The following is a 21,794-nucleotide window of genomic DNA, read 5'->3' as shown; positions in this document are numbered from 1 at the left end:
GGCTCTCTCAACCAACCCATTCGTCTCGGGATGATAAGCCGAAGAGAGCTTTAACTCAATACTGAGTAGACGACAAAGCTCCCTCCAGAATCGAGACGCAAACTGGGGACCCCAGTCACTGACAATCTTGTCTGGCATACCGTGTAAGCGAAAGATATGTTTGATGAACAAGGCTGCCAGAGCCCGTGCAGAAGGTAGCCGTGGAAGAGGCACCAAATGAACCATTTTGGAAAAATGGTCGGTGATCACCCAGATAATGGTGCAACTACGAGACTTGGGTAAGCCAACCACAAAGTCCATCCCGACCATCTCCCAAGGCCTGTCCGCCACCGGCAGAGGGTAAAGCAAACCAGCTGGCCGTTGCCGAGGGGACTTGTTCTTGGCGCAAAAGACACACGCCCGAACATAGTCTGCGACATCACGAGCCATATGCGGCCACCAGTATGTCCTCGCCAGTAACTCAGATGTCCTTTTGGAACCAAAATGTCCACCCACCCTGGACGAGTGTGCCCAAGAGAGAACCTCCGGTCGCAAACTGGATGGTACAAAAGTCTTGCCCGGAGGCACAGACTCTAGCGAAACCGGGGCCTCAGTTCTCAGGCTCTCGGTGAGGACAATAAGCGGAGGCTCCTCTTCCTCCTCCACAGATGACACAACGGAGCGAGAGAGAGCGTCGGCAAGAATGTTCTTCTCCCCAGAAAGAAAATGGAGGGTGAAATGAAACCGGGAGAAGAACAAGGACCATCTGGCCAGGCGAGAATTTAACCGCTGGGCTGTCTGCAGGTACACCAAATTTTTATGATCTGTGAAGACTTGGAAGGGAAAACGAGCTCCCTCCAAGAGATATCTCCACTCCGAGAAAGCCAACTTCATGGCTAGCAACTCCCTGTCCCCGATGGAATAATTCCTCTCTGCTGGTGAGAAGGTCTTAGAAAAGAAGAAGCAAGGATGCTTCCGACCTTGAGCATCCTTTTGGAAGAGGACTGCTCCAGCACCAACAGATGAGGCATCCACCTCCATGATAAATGGCTTATCTACATCGGGGCGATGTAGGATGGGAGTGCTAGCGAAGTGTGACTTTATGGAGACAAAGGCTTTGGAGACCTCCTCAGACCACAATTTGGGATTTGCCCCCTTCTTGGTGAGGGCAACCAAGGGAGCTACCAAAGTTGAGAAGTGCGGAATGAACTGGCGATAATAATTAATGAACCCCATAAAGCGCTGCACCACTTTAAGAGAATGGGGTTCCTGCCAGTCCATCACAGCCTGTAGTTTGGCAGGATCCATAGCCAATCGCTGGGCGGAGATGATATAGCCGAGGAAAGGTAAGGACTCCTGCTCAAACATACACTTCTCCAACTTGGCATAGAGGAAGTTTGCCCGTAGGATGTCGAAGACTTTGCAAACATCTCTCCGGTGGGAGTCAATATCTGGAGAGTAGATGAGAATATCATCCAGATAGACTACGACCGAGGTGGAAAGCATATCCCGGAAGATGTCGTTCACAAAGTCTCGGAAAACGGCTGGGGCATTACAGAGCCCGAAGGGCATCACCAGATATTCATAGTGCCCATCCCTGGTGTTAAAAGCCGTCTTCCATTCGTCCCCCTCACGGATGCAAATCAGGTTGTAAGCACCCCGCAGATCTAGTTTAGTAAACACCCTTGCTCCCCGAAGCCTATCGAAGAGCTCAGATATCAAGGGCAAAGGATACTTATTCTTAACGGTGATGGCGTTAAGGCCCCTGTAGTCTATGCATGGACGCAGTTCTCCATTCTTCTTCTGCACGAAGAAGAACCCAGCCCCAGCAGGTGACACTGACTTCCTGATGAATCCTCTTGCCAGATTTTCCTGGATGTACTGTGACATTGCCTCCGTCTCCGGGAGAGATAGCAGATAGACCCGACCCCGGGGAGGCTCAGCACCAGGCAAGAGATCAATAGGACAGTCATAGGGGCGATGGGGCGGAAGGATCTCCGCCGCCTTTTTGGAGAACACGTCTGCATAAGACCAATACTGCTTGGGGAGAGAGGAAAGATCTGCGGGTACCTCTGTAGTAGCAACCTGAACGCACTCCCTCTGACACCTACCCCCACAAGATTCGCCCCATCCCAGGATTCTGCCAGAGGACCACTCGATATGAGGAGAGTGGTACCGTAGCCAAGGTATTCCCAACAGGACCTCATCAATTCCCTCAGGAATGACGAGCAGAGATATAATCTCCTGATGGGATGGCGACATGGACAGAGTAAAAGGGATGGTCTGGTGTGTTATCTGTGAGGGCAGTGTCGACCCATTCACCACTCGTACCGTTACTGGTTGAGCTAGCATAACCAGGGGTATTGCGTAACGTTGGGCGAAGGCAGAAGACATAAAATTGCCCTCCGCCCCAGAATCTCTACCGAGTGGGAGGATGAGCCTATAATAATTGTCCCCTTAAAGGACAATTTGGAGGCAAACGTCGCCGTGTCTAGTGTACCTCCACCTACTACCACTAGACGCTGACGTTTCCTCGACCGCTGGGGACATCTGGTGGCAAGATGTCCTGACTGCTGGCAAACCTGACAGACTTTGAGTGCAAAAGCGGTTCGGGACTTAGATCCCGCTCGTGACACTTCCATGGCCTCATGTGACTCAGGAACCTGGACCGGAGATTCCAGAGGTTTGGCGAAGGTGGGAGCCAGCCGAAACCTCTGGCTACACTGGGCTCACTCTAACCTCCGCTCGTTAAAACGGAGGTCAATTCGAGTAGAGACAGTTATTAACTCCTCCAGTGTGTCAGGAATCTCCCTAGTGGCCAGAGCGTCCTTAATGTGATCAGCCAGGCCCCTCCAAAATATGGGGATAAGGGCTTTATCTGACCACTCCAGCTCAGAAGCTAAAGTACGAAAGCGTACGGAAAAATGGCTGTCCAAGGACTCACCCTGAGTTAGTGCCAGCAGTTGGAGCGCTGTTATGATCTGGTGGTTTAGGAACAACATGAGACAAGCTCTGAAGGAGGTGGTATCTGTACTGACCGCAAACCCTGAACCTAGCAGCGCAACTAAAAATATCCATGGGGGGTACCTGACGCTCCCTAGACCCCTCGGCACAGCCTAAGATCTAACTTCCCCTAAAGATGGAAACAGGAAACCTATCTTGCCTCAGAGAAAATCCCCAAAGGAAAGATAGCCCCCCACAAATATTGACGGTGAGAGGAGGGGAAAATAACATACGCAGAAATGAAATCAGATTTTAGCATAGGAGGCCAGTCTAGCTTGATAGATAGGACAGGAAAGGATACTGTGCGGTCAGTATAAAAACTACAAAACAATCCACACAGAGTTTACAAAATCTCCACACCTGACTAAAGGTGTGGAGGGTAAATCTGCTTCCCAAGGCTTCCAGCTAACAGAAAAAATCCATACTGACAAGCTGGACAAATATAGAATGCACTGAACAATAAGTCCACAACATGTGGACTGAAATGAGCAAAGCCAGAACTTATCTTTGCAGAACTGGTCAGGAAACCAGGAGAATCCAAGCAGAGATGTGAATCCAGCCAGGAAACATTGACAAGTGGCACAGGCTGAAGAAAGAGCCAGACTTAAATAGCGGACGATAAGTGGAGGCAGCTGATGACAGCTAACTCCAAGGAGCAGCCATACCACTAGAAACCACAAGAGGGAGCCCAAGAGCAGAACTCACAAAAGTGCCACTTACAACCACTGGAGGGAGCCCAAGAGCGGAATTCACAACAGAGCGCCATGTCATGGGTGACTTGAGGTCCTAAAAAGACCTGTTTCAGAGTGCTCAGGAACAGCAGAGCACTCTGCACCACATGATCGCCACGCTCTCACAGCGGCGTAGCCCATTCCAACGCCCTGTCCGACAAGAAAGACACAATAAATCCCACCTTAGCCCGCTCTGTGGGAAAACGTGCAGCCAGGAGCTCGAGGTGAATAGAGCACTGACTCACGAATCCCCTACAAGATTTGCTATCTCCAGAAAATTTTTCTGGCAGCGGGAGGCGAGATAATGTCGGAACAGAGGTTGCAGTGGACAAGGTTGCTGCAGCCACGCTAGCAGCCTGTACAGCAACTGCGGTAACATCCAAAGCTGAGGTTGAGCTCTTGAGAGCCGCCAACCTACCCTCCAGCTGCTGGATATACCACAAAGATTGCTGACTGTCCGCCATTTACTAGCCAGATCCTGGCGCTAGTATTATATTAGGGCTAGCGGAATGCACCGAGTAAATAGAGATGTTTTTATTGATATTGGTGTGTTCGCAGCCCGGGGTCCACCGTGCAGGAGTACCTGCTGCTAGCAAACGGCGGCACCATATGGCGGTATGGACTAACTCAGTTAATTCACCGAGTAGCCGTGAAAGAAAAGCACTGTGCCCTGTTAGACTCCACAGAGGCACAGGCTAACTGCCCAAACAGAGAGCAGTCAGTGGTCACGCATGCACACAAAACTCCTCGCCGGAGGTGCCAGCATTCTTGGGGCTTATTTCAGCCAGGTCCCTGAATACATTCAAACACAAACTCCTCGCCGGAGGTGCCAGCATTCTAGGGGCTTATTTCAGCTGGGTCCCTGAACACACTCTCACGTGACCACACTGGCGCAAAACACATAGCAAAAGACAATACTAGCGCAAGGCCGTGCGGCCATGCGAGCCTTAAATAGTTGCAGCACGTATAGGACCTTCCTAGAAGGGCCAATGAGAGGCTGCCACAGAGCGTGAGCACCTACAGGGCCTTCCTGAAGGACTAATGGCCTTAGCTACAGTATCTGATCATGTGACCCTCGATCTCCACTCAGAGATCTTACTCTGGGCATGCTCAGAACGTGAAAAGCAGGACTGCTCGCCGCTGCCCAGCACTGACTTCAATGGCAGAAGCAGGAAATGCAGCAGTAACTCTTTGCACAGAGTGAGACTGAGCAAGACGCTGGGACCGACGTTTCTGCTGAGCAGGCTCCACTGCGGCAAGAGAAGAATGGGAGACCGCAGCGGAGATGGCCCGAGATTCCCCCTGTGCAGAGGCAGGAACTCGACCCCTAACAGTGACTTTTATATAATTTCAATAGCTGAACTCAGTAAAAATATAGACAAAATTCCATCAAATACAGTTTTTTCACAAACACTAACTACATAGGCTTTTTTTGCACCATACTTTGACCTCTTTGCGTCATCTTTGGTGAATGATTTCGGTGTCAATAGATTGGTTAGAAATGTTTTTTCATGGTACAGAAGCAGAGAAAGAAATTCCTTCCATACTTTACTCAAGACGGTGCTCTAGTTTATTGCAGTGATGTTCCTGGGCTGATGGAAACATTAAACATTGAGTACAAATATGCTTCAGTGTCTGTAGGGCATTCTGTGCATTTGAAGGAAAGCTATGAGAATTTAGACTTTATTTTCAAGAAACTTAACTATGAGGATCAAGAATGGTCAATACGTAGTAATCTGAAAGCTCTTTCTTTGTTCTTTGGAAGTGACAAGTTAGTCTTTGATATTTGTATACAGTCTTTCTGACTGAACACTCCACCCATCAACAGCTCGATCTTACCTACCCATATAATTGTACACTATCAGCCCAGGAGAGGCATTGTCTTAGGCTAGGTTGTTCCCATCAAAGAAGGTCGCCTAGTTAATGGCTGTTGGGTACATTTGAATTGCCCACTTTAGGGGCGGATAATATTCATTTTAACTTTTGTTTTCTAGAGCAGCATTGCAATTCCAAGTTTTATATATTTAATGTTTGCATACTACTACCGCATTACAGAGTGCATCTTTAATTTGTTAGTTGCATCATGGACAACATTCTGAAAAGTTTCAAAGTGTTGTGTTGTCTGATGAATTTGAAGTTACATTTTTTACAATCCCATTTGGACAACTTGAAAAACTTGGTGCTTGTCCCTCATGGATGGCCAAAGAAAATGCTATGCGAACAGCATTTTCTTTGGCCATCCATGAGGGACATTGTCATCCTCTATGGGTCCCTTGATGAACCCCGAGAAATACAGAGGGAAATGCATCAGGATGAGACAATTAATTCTACTGATGGCTGATAAGTATCATGTTCTTCACAACAATTTCAGATTAATGGTGACGGTTTTGTACCCTGGATTATGGGGCACTGGTTGATTACTTAAAACTCAATTCTAAATATTTTTGTATATAACTGCATATTTTTCTGCTGAAAGGGCTGAATATCAAATTTGAGATGAGGGATATATATGTGTGATCCACATTTTGATTGAGGTTTAACAGTATTTTCAGGGTCACCGACGTTGAGTGGTGGTGCTATTTCGCCTACATTAGGGTGTCAACCTTTGTTGTCAGGTAGGGTGATTAGGGCTTTCTAGGGACTGAATAGCCGCCATGATTATAATTTAATAATTTTGTATATGGATCGTGGTTCATTTGTGACCATACCATGATTTGCCCTGATTGGTTACACCCTGTGCAATACTATTTTTTAGAAAATTGTTGTGACTAGTATACTATTAATTATATAATCAAAGTTAATTTTTAGGGGTCTATTTTTTGATTGTGGTCTAATACTATTGAGGCCATGTCAGTCTATTTTTTAGTTTGGTTTTTTTTCTGCCTTTATACACAAACAGTGCACCTTTTAGTGTCCACTAATATATATAAAATGAGATTGTCAGCTCACCTCCTCCTCTAGGTAATATGTCCTCCAGGCTGCACGGATCCACTGGGTGAAGGTTGATATGCATCAAATGGTTAACGTCCAGCGCCTCTTTGGACAAATCATAGTCTTTGTTCAATGGATTCTTATGCTCAAACGGAGAGAGGCATATTGGATCCATGAACTCAATACCCTAAGCCCTAAAGGACTGAACAAAGACTATGATTTGCAATCATTCATGTGATTATTTATACTCTGTTATCCATAACATCTACTGTCTTTGTGTATTTATTCTCATTATCCACTCCGTTTATCTGGTCTTACTGTTGCTTTTCCAGCTTTACCATTATAGTATGATGTGCTGTCAGTTTTGTCATAACTGTATGATGTGCCGTCATACTCCTGTTTTCAATATATACCATGGCCGTCCTGTATCTCTTTAACGTATGATCGCCGTTTTATGACTGCCCATAATGTATGATGTGCCGTCACCCTTACCATACCTATATAATGTGCCGTCGTGTTCTGTTCTCGATATATACTATGGCTGTCCTCAATGAATTATCGCCGTTTTATGATTGCTCATAATGTTTTTCCCCCTTTTGTCAAGCTTGTGTCTTGCTAGAGATTAATCTATTATTTCTTCTCTACAGAGTCGCCCTTTCTGACTCTAGCCACGCCTTGTGACACCATGTGACTGGCACCGCACTGAGATCAGCAGCACTCAATCTCTGCTTTGGAACACACCTCCACTTCCATTAGTCTCTGTGTTATGCACTGGGCACCGCCCCGTGATCATGTGACGTGCACGCCACTGTGGCTCTGCCCCTTCCAGCTCACACACGCAGGTCCTAGCACACATTTCACTGCTGCTTTATAGAGCCCGCAGACACTTACATATGCACAGTCTACTTGTGGTGGATACCGCGTAGCTGCACCAGTCCTCTGCATGCCTTTTTCCTTTCTTTCAATGGCTGGGTAAGTCTTTTTGTTGCACAGGGCAGGCCATATCACATACATGTGATACAAGCACTGTTACTTACAATCGCTATATCTTCCTACAGACTGCCACATTATTTAGTGTTTTCCTCAACACTCTCCAGTTGGTATGTACTAGTTCTGGCCCCCCAACCTATTGTGTATCGTTCACCTAGTTATTGCATCACTTCCTGTTTTCTCCTCAGAATCAAACTAACTGTATTGGGGCCCATTATATGGTTCACATCACCTCAGCTATATATCTAGGTATGTTGTATCTCTCTGCACACCTCCACTAAAGTTCCATTGCACTCCTGTCCATATGATCTTCGTGGCCTTACAAGGTCCTGCAATATTTATTTAAGCTTCATTTATTCAGCTCTTTATGTTGCAGGTATTCTTATATGATTGTATTTCAATAATAAGTATGACCTTTTTGTTCTCCCTGATGTATATAATTTTAGTTCCTTTATTTTGTTTCTTATGTTTTTCCCTTTGTATCTATGTTTATGCACATTATATATTGGTTTTTGTCCCTGTAGCACACTGATGAAGGTCCACGCGGACCGAAACGTTTGTGACTACTGTATGTACATTAAATATTCCCCTTTGCATCACATTTCTGGAGTGTGCCAATTATAAATTATTTCATTTGTCTAAATAGGCGCTGGATGTTAACCATTTGATGCATGTACATTATAATATTTCCCCAGCAAATTCTGTAACAATACTGTCCCTTTAGTGCTTTAACACAGTAAAATCAAAGCAACATGGGCTTCCATAACATCTCAGCAGTGCCACAGGCTGATCTCCTCCATGCCACACCGCATTGATGCAGTAATTGATGCAAAAGGAGCCCCGACCAAGTATTGAGTGCATTTACTGATCATACATTTCAGTAGGCCAACATTTCAGATTTTAAAATAGTTTTTCAAGCTGGTGTTATAAAGTATTCTAAGATACTGAGATAATGACTTTTGGGTTTTCATTGACGGTAAGCCATAATCATCAACATTAACCCCTTAAGCCCCGATAGTGGTTTGCACGTTAATGACCGGGCCAATTTTTCCAATTCTGACCACTGTCCCTTTATGAGGTTATAACTCTGGAATGCTTCAACGGATCTTGGCGATTCTGACATTGTTTTCTTGTGACGTATTGTACTTCATGTTAGTGGTAAAATTTATTAGATATAACTTGCGTTTATTTGTGAAAAAAATGGAAATTTGGCGAAAATTTTGAATTCGCAATTTTCCAACTTTGAATTTTTATACCCTTAAATCACAGAGATATGTCATGCAAAATACTTAATAAGTAACATTTCCCACATGTCTACTTTACATCAGCACAATTTTGGAATCAAAATTTTTTTTTGTTAGGGAGTTATAAGGGTTAAAATTGACCAGCAATTTCTCATTTTTGCAACACCATTTTTTTTTAGGGACCACATCTCATTTGAAGTCATTTTGAGGGGTCTATATGATAGAAAATACCCAAGTGTGACACCATTCTAAAAACTGCACCCCTCAAGGTGCTCAAAACCACATTCAAGAAGTTTATTAACCCTTCAGGTGTTTTACAGGAATTTTTGGAATGTTTAAATAAAAATGAACATTTAACTTTTTTTCACACAAAATTTATTTCAGCTCCAATTTGATTTATTTTACCAAGGGTAACAGGAGAAATTAGACCACAAAAGTTGTTGTGCAATTTGTCCTGAGTACACTGATACCCCATATGTGGGTGTAAACCATTGTTTGGGCGCATGGCAGAGCTCGGAAGGGAAGGAGCGCCATTTGACTTTTCAATGCAAAATTGACTGGAATTGAGATGGGACGCCATGTTGCGTTTGGAGAGCCCCTGATGTGCCTAAATATTGAAACCCCCCACAAGTGACACCATTTTGGAAAGTAGACCCTGGAACTTATCTAGATGTGTGGTGAGCACTTTGACCCAACAAGTGCTTCATAGAAGTTTATAATGTAGAGCCGTAAAAATAAAAAATCATTTCTTTTCACAAAAATTATCTTTTTGCCCCCAATTTTTTATTTTCCCAAGGGTAAGAGAAGAAATTAGAACACAAAAGTTGTTGTCCAATTTGTCCTGAGTACGCTGATACCCCATATGTTGGGGTAAACCCGTTTGGGCGCACCGGAGAGCTCGGAAGGGAAGGAGCACTGTTTTACTTTTTCAACGCAGAATTGGCTGGAATTGAGATCGGACGCCATGTCGCGTTTGGAGAGCCCCTGATGTGCCTGAACAGTGGAAACTCCCCAATTCTACCTGAAACCCTAACACACCCCTAACCCTAATCCCAACGGAAACCCTAACCACACCCCTAACCCTGACACACCCCTAATTCTAATCCCAACCCTAATCCCAACCGTAAATATAATCCAAACCCTAACTTTAGCCCCAACCCTAACCCTAACTTTAGCCCCAACCCTAACCCTAACTTTAGCCCCAACCCTAACCCTAACTTTAGCCCCAACCCTAACCCTAACTTTAGCTCCAACCCTAACCCCAACCCTAACCCTAGCCCCAACCCTAACCCTAGCCCCAACCCTAACCCTAGCCCCAACCCTAGCCCCAAACCTAGCCCTAACCCTAGCCCTAACCCCAGCCCCAACCCTAGCCCCAACCCTAACCCTAGCCCTAACCCTGATGGGAAAATGGAAATAAATACATGTTTTTAATTTTATTATTTTTTCCCTAACTAAGGGGGTGATGAAGGGGGGTTTGATTTACTTTTATAGCTTTTTTTATAACAGATTTTTATGATTGGCAGCCGTCACACACTAAAATACGCTTTTTTTATAGCAAAAACGTTTTTGCGTCTCCACATTTTGAGACCTATAATTTTTCCATATTTTGGTCCACAGAGTCATGTGAGGTCTTGTTTTTTGCGGGACCAGTTGACGTTTTTATTGGTAACATTTTTGCACACGTGACAGTTTTTGATCACTTTTTATTCCGATTTTTGTGAGGGAGAATGACCAAAAACCAGCTATTCATGAATTTCTTTTGGGGGAGGCGTTTATACCGTTCCGCGTTTGGTAAAGTGGATGAAGCAGTTTTATTCATCGGGTCAGTACGATTACAGCGATACCTCATTTATATCATTTTTTTATGTTTTGGCGCTTTTATACGATAAAAGCTATTTTATAGAAAAAATAATTATTTTGGCATCGCTTTATTCTCAGGACTATAACTTTTTTATTTTTTTGCTTATTATGCTTTGTGGCGGCTCATTTTTTGCGGGACAAGATGACGTTTTTAGTGGTATCATGGTTATTTATATCCGTCTTTTTGATCGCGTGTTATTCCACTTTTTGTTCGGCGGTATGATAATAAAGCGTTGTTTTTTGGCTCGTTTTTTTTTTTCTTCTTATGGTGTTCACTGAAGGGGTTAACTAGTGGGACAGTTTTATAGGTCGGGTCGTTACGGACACGGCGATACTAAATATGTGTACTTTTATTGTTTTGTTTTTTTTTTTTTTATAAAGAAATGTATTTATGGGAATAATATTTTTTTATTATTTATTTATTTAGTAATTTTTTTATTTTTTTTATTTTTTTACACATGTGGAAATTTTTTTTTCTTCTTTGTCCCAGGGGGGGACATCACAGATCGCCGATCTTACAGTTTGCACAGCACTCTGTAAGATTGGCGATCTCACTGACATCGTTGCAGGCTTACCAGCACCTGCAGGCGACCCGGAAGTACTCCCTGCAGGACCCGGATGCAGCCCCGTGGCCATTTTGGATCCGGGGCCTGCAGGGAGAAGACGCTCGGTACAAGGTGAGCACATCACCTTGTACCGATCGTCTCACGGAAGCACGCAGGGAGCCCCCTCCCTGCGCGATGCTTCCCTGTACCGCCGGCACACCGCGATCATGTTTGATCGCGGTGTGCCGGGGGTTAATGTGCCGGGAGCGGTCCGTGACCGCTCCTGGCACATAGTGCCGGATGTCAGCTGTGATAGTCAGCTGACACCCGGCCGCGATCGGCCGCGCTCCCCCCGTGAGCGTGGCCGATCGCATATGACGTACTATCCCGTCACTGGGAATTAAGTCCCAGGTCACCTCAACGGGATAGTACGTCATATGGGATTAAGGGGTTAACAGAAATAAACACTTTAAATAAATCACTCTGTTTGTAATTACTCTACTTAATACATGACTTTCACTTTTTGTATTGAAGAACTGAAATAAATTAGCTTTTTGATGATATTCTAATTTTACGAGAAGCACCTGTAGGACTCCATTCCAGATTTGATAGTTCTATGATTGTTTTATTATGCCAAAGTGGGTGTGGCTGTAATAGGGAAGGGACCGAAGGAACCTCTGTCCTGAGAGGAGACTTGTGGAGTCCTCTTAGAGGAGTAAAGCAGCACATAAAATGGATGCAAGATTTCTGGGTTATAGGGATGGACAATTTTCATTAGGGCTCTCAAAGAACCACCCGCCTCCTAATGAGACAGATGAAAAAGCTGGGCCACTTTTTCATTAAAACGGCTAATCATGTGCAAAAATGACTTTATATAGTTAGTTCGAACCTGCTCATTTAGTCATAGGGGTGTGCTTCATTTGATTTAGTCATGGTTTTCGCCATCCAGACAATTTGAATGATCTGGGGTTGCGCCAATGTAACTCAAATTCGCCTTGACGAATCCTGTGCTTGTGCAGTGCCAATCGGGGAGCTGTGCATGCGCTATGACGAGCGGCTACCCGCGCTTGCACTGTGATGAGCGGCTCCGGCCGCACACAGTCAGTGGAGCTGAATACTACACGCAGCTTCAGAGTGCACACATGATTGACACTGCGCAAGTGCGGTTCCATAATACACACTGTGCAAGCGCAGGATTTTTCAAAGCAGATTTGAGTGACGTCAGTGACAGAATGAAATGAAGCACACCCCTATGACTAAATGAGAAGGTAGGATGTAACTATATAAAGTGCTTTTTGCACATGATTAGACCACCTTTTTTTAATGAAACGCCCATTGCATCACTAACAACGCACTGGGGACATTTTACATGATAAAAAGGACACGACTGTTAAGTTTATGGGAAGCTCAAAATTTACAGTGTTGACCCTTATGTTCAAAACTTCCGTAATTCTCCCTGGCATGCTGGATATCCACTTCTGGGTCAAATCCAAATCCTGACAAGTTTCTGGTAAGTTTGCTACTTTTGCTGCAACATCCACAGAACAGAATATTGAAGACGTAATCCAGATAAGGTATTTTAATACATAACGGAAGAACTCTAAAATCTTGTTTACGACTGACCTTGAGAATGAAAAAAGCTTAAAGCATCACTCCAGTTTTTTTTTTACGTTACCTCCAGATAGGTATCATTAAGGTATGTTCCCTGTATGTTGTGAAATACATGCCATCTTCTTCTGTCTCCGCTCTGGTCAATCTCCACAATCTTGTAACGGCAGCTCTTACTAGCCGGAAGTCACTGCTAACGATCACTACCTCTCAATATGAGTCTATTAGAACCGCAATCTGAGTGTCATTGTAACGGCAGCTCTTACTAGCCGGAAGTCACTGCTAATGATCACTACCTCTCAATATGAGTCTATGAGAACTGCAATCTGAGTGTCATTGTAACGGCAGCTCTTACTAGCCGGAAGTCACTGCTAACGATCACTACCTCTCAATATGAGTCTATGAGAACCGCAATCTGAGTGTCATTGTAACGGCAACTCTTACTAGCCGGAAGTCACTGCTAATGATCACTACCTCTCAATATGAGTCTATGAGAACTGCAATCTGAGTGTCATTGTAACGGCAGCTCTTACTAGCCGCAAGTCACTGCTAATGATCACTACCTCTCAATATGAGTCTATGAGAACCTCAATCTGAGTGTCATTGTAACGGCAGCTTTTACTAGCCGGAAGTCACTGCTAACGATCACTACCTCTCAATATGAGTCTATGAGAACTGCAATCTGAGTGTCATTGTAACGGCAGCTCTTACTAGCCGGAAGTCACTGCAAACGATCACTACCTCTCAATATGAGTCTATGAGAACCGCAATCTGAGTGTCATTGTAACGGCAGCTCTTACTAGCCGGAAGTCACTGCTAATGATCACTACCTCTCAATATGAGTCTATGAGAACTGCAATCTGAGTGTCATTGTAACGGCAGCTTTTACTAGCCGGAAGTCACTGCTAATGATCACTACCTCTCAATATGAGTCTATGAGAACCGCAATCTGAGTGTCATAGATTTACATTAAGTATTTCCAATCTTCCCAACTAACAGCAGATCACAACTTTGGTCATGTGGTACAGAAAATGATCAGAGCAGCACTGGGCACAGCAGAGGATGGAAACAGGTAAGTATTTTAGTACACCAAGGGAGCATACATTACTGATACTTATCCTGTAGGGAAACAAAAAACAAACCGTGGAGTAGTACTTTAAAACCTTTTGGAACTGCTCAGAGATTTCATCATTCTACAGCAGGGACTTGATGGGGTACATGCTTCCTTTGAATGATGTTCTGCTCACATTTATGATTCAGTGTCTTTAAAACATAAAACAGAACAAAGAAACAAAATAGTTACGGTAATTTGACGAAGACCAGTATAACCGAATGTTCCTAGATAGACTATTGATTAAATTCATAGTTTTACATTCCTTAGACATGTCATTCATAAGCGTCAGCCTCACTGATGCAATATGAGCTCAGCATCTTATCCTCTGCAGCTAAGAATAAACTGGAGGCTTCACCCAGACATGTCAAATATTACTCAGATAATTTACCTGGATTTACATTTTCCAGACATTCATTCCTGAAAATCAGAGACAGCATTGCTTAGACTAGATTGTAATGTGATGCATGCAGCCCTGATTATTGCGTTCCTCTACCCAGCACTGCTACATAAGGGCCAAGGGGAAAAGCCACGAGTAGAAAGAATTGGGGTATAGTTATTACATTTAACTGGTGTACAACAAATTCTGAGAAGGAAACATGAACTAGAAATCGCTAGGTCTCATAAGGAAGTAATAATTCATTTTCTCTACATCAGTATTGGGTCCCACAGTTGTAAGAGACATAACACTGAAAAATTTTCTAATCAAAAATACAGTAATATATAATGCATGAATCATTGTGAGATTTTTAGTCTTTTCAACTTCCAAGACAATACAGACAAAAGGTCACCTTTGAAAAACATGTGACTATTACCATCTTATGATGGCCTTTATGATTAACAATATTTATGGGATATCACAGGATATGCCACAAAGAGTCTCATAATTGCACTTGGCTGTTTCAGCAACTCCCATAAACTTACTGGTCTCCGTTTTCGGCTGTTTCCAGCACTGTTATGGTCATCATGTGTCACTGTCCACATCTGGGTCCTGCTGGATCACACCACATGCTCTGTGTGCAGCTGAGTGCACTGCTTTTGGCCTAGGTTACCAGCACAATACAATACACTGTATTCACAGTACATTACACCCCCCCACATACAGAGCTCTGCTACATCAACATATAAGCAACTCTACATGAGCGTACACAACTCTGCTTTATTAAGACACACAGCTCTACAACGACGTCAGTCTGTGATGTCACCGCTAGTCACTGAAGCTCCGCTCCCAGCATTTCATTCATTCCCCAGTAGTTTACAGCGGGGAGCGGTCGCATTAGCAGCACTCCCGGTTGTAAACTGTACATTCCCCTAGATATGGATTACTGCGTGGGACTGACTGTACGCTGGACAGGTATGGGTATATTGTTGGTTTATTATTTTGACATTTTTTACAGGAGATCGAGGGCTTTGCTTGGAATGGCATACTAATAAAGATGGAAAAACTGTGTATATTGTTTTATTTCATTAAAATACTTTTTTCTTACTGTGTGGTGTTTGATTAATCCTTTAACAACTCTCCATTACCAAGCTGGCTTAATGTAACCTTACTATAGGAAGGTGACATTAACCCCTCATTACCCCACTTGCCACCGCTACAGGGCTAGTGGGAAGAACTGGACAAAGCTCCAGAATTGGCACATCTAATAGATGCGACTTTTCTGGGCAGCTGCGGGCTGCTGTTTTTAGGCTGGCGGGGCCATATCCATGGCCCCTTACCAGCCTGAGAATAGCAGCCCGCACGTGTGAGTTTTGCAGGGTTGGTTTATAAATATAGGGGGGACCCCACGTCTGTTTTTCCTCTCATTCAATTTCCCCTGCTCGCTGGCAGAGCAGGGGACAATGGATGAAAGCCTCGTTCAGTACCACATGCAGGGGAACAACGCTTACAGTGTACACGTGGCATATTTGGCGGCCTGTGTGTCCGGATAAAAACGGACATGTCTGCGTGTTTTGCACAAGGACACACGGTCCATCACAACCCGCTGACATGTGAATAGACCCATTCATATGAATGGGTCGTGTGTCAGTGACTCCAGTACATGAGAAAACTGTCACTACACGTACCGGACGCACTGATGTGTGAAACCGGCCTAAGCCAGCAAAGTACGGCATCAAGATATCGACACTTTGTGGCAGCAGTTCATATGCTCTAAATGCTCAGGTATATACAGGAAAAAAGCCTGGAGAAAAACCTAAAAAGAATCAGGGTATGCGAGTTGTTTCAGATTTGACATATGGACAAACAGGACGAAATATGACATGTGACAACTTTTTTACATTGTACCGACTGGGGCAATTGTTGCTAAAACAAAAACTAACAATGCTGGGCACTATAAGAAAAAGCAAGCCTGAACTGCTGCAAAGTATCATTGGCAAAAGAGATCTTCATAGTTCAAAGTTTTACTTTACTGGAGACCCGACAGTGTTTTCTTACATTCCCCAAAAAAACAAACAGGTCATTCTAATGAGCCCGATGCACCATGACATTGCAGTACGTAGTAGAGATGACAAAAAGCCGCAGATGATATTAGATTATAATTCACCAAAGAGGTTGATACACAAGATCAACTAATAGCTACGTACACAAGCAGACACAAAACTAATCGGTGGCCAATGGTTTTACTTTACAACTTTGTAGATGTATCTGCCTACAATGCATTTGTTTAATGGCGTTAAATAAACCCTGATCGGAACCCAAGTAAACTGCATAAACGAAGACTCTTTCTGGACGAATTAGGAAAGTCACTTGGAAAGCAAAACCCAGAAGTGAAGGAGCAGCAGCCATAGTAAACCGTATCCAGCAGCATGCTCAACAGCACGAGTCCACGGCCTCTAGAAAAGGAAAAGAAGCAGCATTTGTCCATCTTCATGTGATAACACAAATATTACATGTTCTAGTTGTAGTAAATATTTATATAAAGTACATGTGAGTTATTCCTGTGCATACTGTAGGAATGCTCAACTATAGCAATAAGTGAACATGTACAAACTTTTTCTAAAGCAAACTGAGATGTTGATTTTAATTTTTAATGTAACACGCTTAGAGTAGCTAAATGTGAACATTAACAGACTTTAATAGGTCATATTGACCCGCACAGTTCAAGTGTATAGCCAATACGAAAATCAGTCTCTACCGTTCCATCGCTACTCTCTTTAGATTTGTTTTTTGTTTTTCTTTTTACTACTTGAGGGGATCAGATGATGTCAGGGGCATGCTGGAGCTTATAGTGCTGTCTACAGTATAAGTGCGAAGGGGGATCAGTGGATGTCAGTGGCTTGCTGGATCTTGTAGACCTGTCCTTTCTGCAGTATAAGGGGGATCAGATGATGTCAGTGGCACGCTGGAGCTTGTAGTCCTGTCCTGTCTGCAGTATAATTTGGGAGGGGGTCAGATGATGTCAGGGATATGCCGGACCTTGTAGTACTGTCCTGTCTGCAGTATAAGGGGGATCATATGATGTCAGAGGCATTCTGGAGCTTGTAGTCCTGTCCTGTCTGTAGTGTAAGGGGGAGGGGATCAGATGGTTTTTTGGGTGGCACGCTGGACACTGTAGTCTTGTCCTGTCTGCAGTATAAGGGGGGAAGGGATCTGATGCTGTCACGGACATGCTAGAACTTGTGGTCCTGTACTGTCTGCAGTATAAGAGGGAAGGGGATCAGATGATGTCAAGGGGACATGCTGTACCTTGTAGACATGTCCTGTCTGTAGTATAAGGGAGGAGGGGATCAGATAATGTCAAGGGGCATGCTGGAGATATACAGCATCCAGAACAGGGCTGTAGTCCTCTCACCCAATAATTTAATGCCTGTATCTGAGAATTAGATGGCCACCTCCTCCCCCCACCTGCTCTGGGGACAGGTTTCGGGAGGACCCTCCACACAATAAAAGCAATATCCAGTGACAGCACAGTTCCTGAGCTTACATACCTGGGCTGTGTCATTTTGCAGCAGGCAGGTGCTTACTGGAGGCAGCAGATCTTCTCCCATCCTCAGCGCTGCCTTCACTCTGGCAGCTTGCACTCTGCTTTCTGATTGGTAGAGTGGTAGACCGAAGCCACTGACTTGACCAATCATTGCTGTGCTCATCGTTTGTCCCTCCCTCACTAACTTGCAGCCTATCAGACTTTAGCTCCCTAGGGGTACCCAACCCCTGCAAAAAAGAAAGTCCGGCAGAAGAGGGGACAATAAGAAATAGGAAAAAGGTCCATTGCGCCCCTAACTGGAGTCTGGCGCCCAGCACTCTGTGCAATCGCACGGGTTAAACATAGCTAAGGCCGGCTATGTCTGTGACATCCTGATAATAATAATAATCTTTATTTTTTATCCTGATCAGAAATTTTAATAGAGCTAAACTACAGTAGCATTACTTTTAAGAATTGCTGTCAATATTCACTGGAAAACCCATCACATTAACTGTGATTCCTTTTTTTAATTTATTTTTCTTTTATTGGCTGCTTCTTAGGCTGCCGTCACACTAGCAGTATTTGGTCAGTATTTTACATCAGTATTTGTAAGCCAAAACCAGGAGTGGAACAATTAGAGGCAAAGTATAATATAAACATATGCACCACTTCTGTATTTATCACCCACTCCTGGTTTTGGCTTACAAATACTGATGTAAAATACTGACCAAATACTGCTAGTGTGATGGCAGCCTTAAAGGGGCTTATTAAATTAATTGACGCTGAACTGCACTGCCTGGAATGACCACTAAACAGTGTGATGGAGATGTGGTGTTCTACTCCGTACATTTTTACATCTGGTTGTGGCTGGAGCAGGTAATAGATAGTTGATAGGGGACAGTGAGACAAACCGCACCAATTTTATATTGATGGACAAAGGATAGGCTATTAATATTATGACAGAGGAAAAACCTTTTAACTCTACTCTATCAGAGAAGTTCAGCTTAGATAAAGTAGATAGTTAAGCTACACATTCACTTCTTGTCTAAAGGTACCTTCACACTGAGCAACTTTACGATGAGAACGACAACAACAACAACAACAACAGGGTCTGTTCCGCAGGATTGGCGCATAGCAAATGTGGTGCCAATATTCAAAAAGGGCTCTAAAAGTGAACCTGGAAAATATAGGCCAGTAAGTCTAACCTCTATTGTTGGTAAAATATTTGAATGGTTTCTGAGGGATGTTATTCTGGATTATCTCAATGAGAATAACTGTTTAACTCCATATCAGCATGGGTTTATGAGAAATCGCTCCTGTCAAACCAATCTAATCAGTTTTTATGAAGAGGTAAGCTATAGGCTGGACCACGGTGAGTCATTGGACGTGGTATATCTCGATTTTTCCAAAGCGTTTGATACCGTGCCGCACAAGAGGTTGGTACACAAAATGAGAATGCTTGGTCTGGGGGAAATTGTGTGTAAATGGGTTAGTAACTGGCTTAGTGATAGAAAGCAGAGGGTGGTTATAAATGGTATAGTCTCTAACTGGGTCGCTGTGACCAGTGGGGTACCGCAGGGGTCAGTATTGGGACCTGTTCTCTTCAACATATTCATTAATGATCTGGTAGAAGGTTTACACAGTAAAATATCGATATTTGCAGATGATACAAAACTATGTAAAGCAGTTAATACAAGAGAAGATAGTATTCTGCTACAGATGGATCTGGATAAGTTGGAAACTTGGGCTGAAAGGTGGCAGATGAGGTTTAACAATGATAAATGTAAGGTTATACACATGGGAAGAAGGAATCATTGTCACCATTACACACTGAATGGGAAACCACTGGGTAAATCTGAGAGGGAGAAGGTCTTGGGGATCCTAGTTAATGATAAACTTACCTGGAGCAGCCAGTGCCAGGCAGCAGCTGCCAAGGCAAACAGGATCATGGGGTGCATTAAAAGAGGTCTGGATACACATGATGAGAGCATTATACTGCCTCTGTACAAATCCCTAGTTAGACCGCACATGGAGTACTGTGTCCAGTTTTGGGCACCGGTGCTCAGGAAGGATATAATGGAACTAGAGAGAGTACAAAGGAGGGCAACAAAATTAATAAAGGGGATGGGAGAACTACAATACCCAGATAGATTAGCGAAATTAGGATTATTTAGTCTAGAAAAAAGACGACTGAGGGGCGATCTAATAACCATGTATAAGTATATAAGGGGACAATACAAATATCTCGCTGAGGATCTGTTTATACCAAGGAAGGTGACGGGCACAAGGGGGCATTCTTTGCGTCTGGAGGAGAGAAGGTTTTTCCACCAACATAGAAGAGGATTCTTTACTGTTAGGGCAGTGAGAATCTGGAATTGCTTGCCTGAGGAGGTGGTGATGGCGAACTCAGTCGAGGGGTTCAAGAGAGGCCTGGATGTCTTCCTGGAGCAGAACAATATTGTATCAGGAGGGCGTTAAACTAGAAGAAGAGGGGACGGGAAGAAAAACATTAGACTCGAACAAAGACGACCCAGGAAAACATACTCAGAAGGGAGGTAAGAACATTTCTAAAACAATCCACAGTGAGGAGATTGGAACAAAACAAAATCCTCTAAACTGCATGCTCGCAAACGCCAGAAGCCTGACAAACAAGATGGAAGAACTAGAAGCAGAAATATCTACAGGTAACTTTGACATAGTGGGAATAACCGAGACATGGTTAGATGAAAGCTATGACTGGGCAGTTAACTTACAGGGTTACAGTCTGTTTAGAAAGGATCGTAAAAATCGGAGAGGAGGAGGGGTTTGTCTCTATGTAAAGTCTTGTCTAAAGTCCACTTTAAGGGAGGATATTAGCGAAGGGAATGAGGATGTCGAGTCCATATGGGTTGAAATTCATGGAGGGAAAAATGGTAACAAAATTCTCATTGGGGTCTGTTACAAACCCCCAAATATAACAGAAAGCATGGAAAGTCTACTTCTAAAGCAGATAGATGAAGCTGCAACCCATAATGAGGTCCTGGTTATGGGGGACTTTAACTACCCGGATATTAACTGGGAAACAGAAACCTGTGAAACCCATAAAGGCAACAGGTTTCTGCTAATAACCAAGAAAAATTATCTTTCACAATTGGTGCAGAATCCAACCAGAGGAGCAGCACTTTTAGACCTAATACTATCTAATAGACCTGACAGAATAACAAATCTGCAGGTGGTCGGGCATCTAGGAAATAGCGACCACAATATTGTGCAGTTTCACCTGTCTTTCACTAGGGGGACTTGTCAGGGAGTCACAAAAACATTGAACTTTAGGAAGGCAAAGTTTGAACAGCTTAGAGATGCCCTTAATGTGGTAGACTGGGACAATATCCTCAGAAATGAGAATACAGATAATAAATGGGAAATGTTTAAGAACATCCTAAATAGGCAGTGTAAGCGGTTTATACCTTGTGGGAATAAAAGGACTAGAAATAGGAAAAACCCAATGTGGCTAAACAAAGAGGTAAGACAGGCAATTAACAGTAAAAAGAAAGCATTTGCACTACTAAAGCAGGATGGCACCATTGAAGCTCTAAAAAACTATAGGGAGAAAAATACTTTATCTAAAAAACTAATTAAAGCTGCCAAAAAGGAAACAGAGAAGCACATTGCTAAGGAGAGTAAAACTAATCCCAAACTGTTCTTCAACTATATCAATAGTAAAAGAATAAAAACTGAAAATGTAGGCCCCTTAAAAAATAGTGAGGAAAGAATGGTTGTAGATGACGAGGAAAAAGCTAACATATTAAACACCTTCTTCTCCACGGTATTCACGGTGGAAAATGAAATGCTAGGTGAAATCCCAAGAAACAATGAAAACCCTATATTAAGGGTCACCAATCTAA

The 21,794-nt window shown here is 43.5% G+C and overlaps 1 protein-coding gene across 16 annotated transcripts in view; it reads right to left on the bottom strand.

The window, feature by feature from the left end:
* The window catches only part of ARVCF (ARVCF delta catenin family member), a 1,214,127-nt gene that overhangs the window by 486,376 nt on the left and 705,957 nt on the right, over positions 1-21,794 (bottom strand). The window contains exon 1 of one of the 16 annotated variants that reach the window (XM_069756224.1): positions 14,037-14,055. The exons of 14 other annotated variants lie outside the window; for them this stretch is intronic. The gene's annotated coding sequence lies outside the window, so the exon portion shown is untranslated. Of the gene's footprint in view, positions 1-14,036; positions 14,056-21,794 lie in introns of those variants that run through there. One more of the 16 variants, XM_069756313.1, reaches the window with a different exon arrangement.

Source organism: Ranitomeya imitator, chromosome 1 (genome assembly GCF_032444005.1).
Source record: "Ranitomeya imitator isolate aRanImi1 chromosome 1, aRanImi1.pri, whole genome shotgun sequence".
Taxonomy (NCBI): Eukaryota; Metazoa; Chordata; class Amphibia; order Anura; family Dendrobatidae; genus Ranitomeya; species Ranitomeya imitator.
Note: the sequence above shows the minus strand (reverse complement) of the source record. Positions and strands in the feature narration are given on the sequence as shown.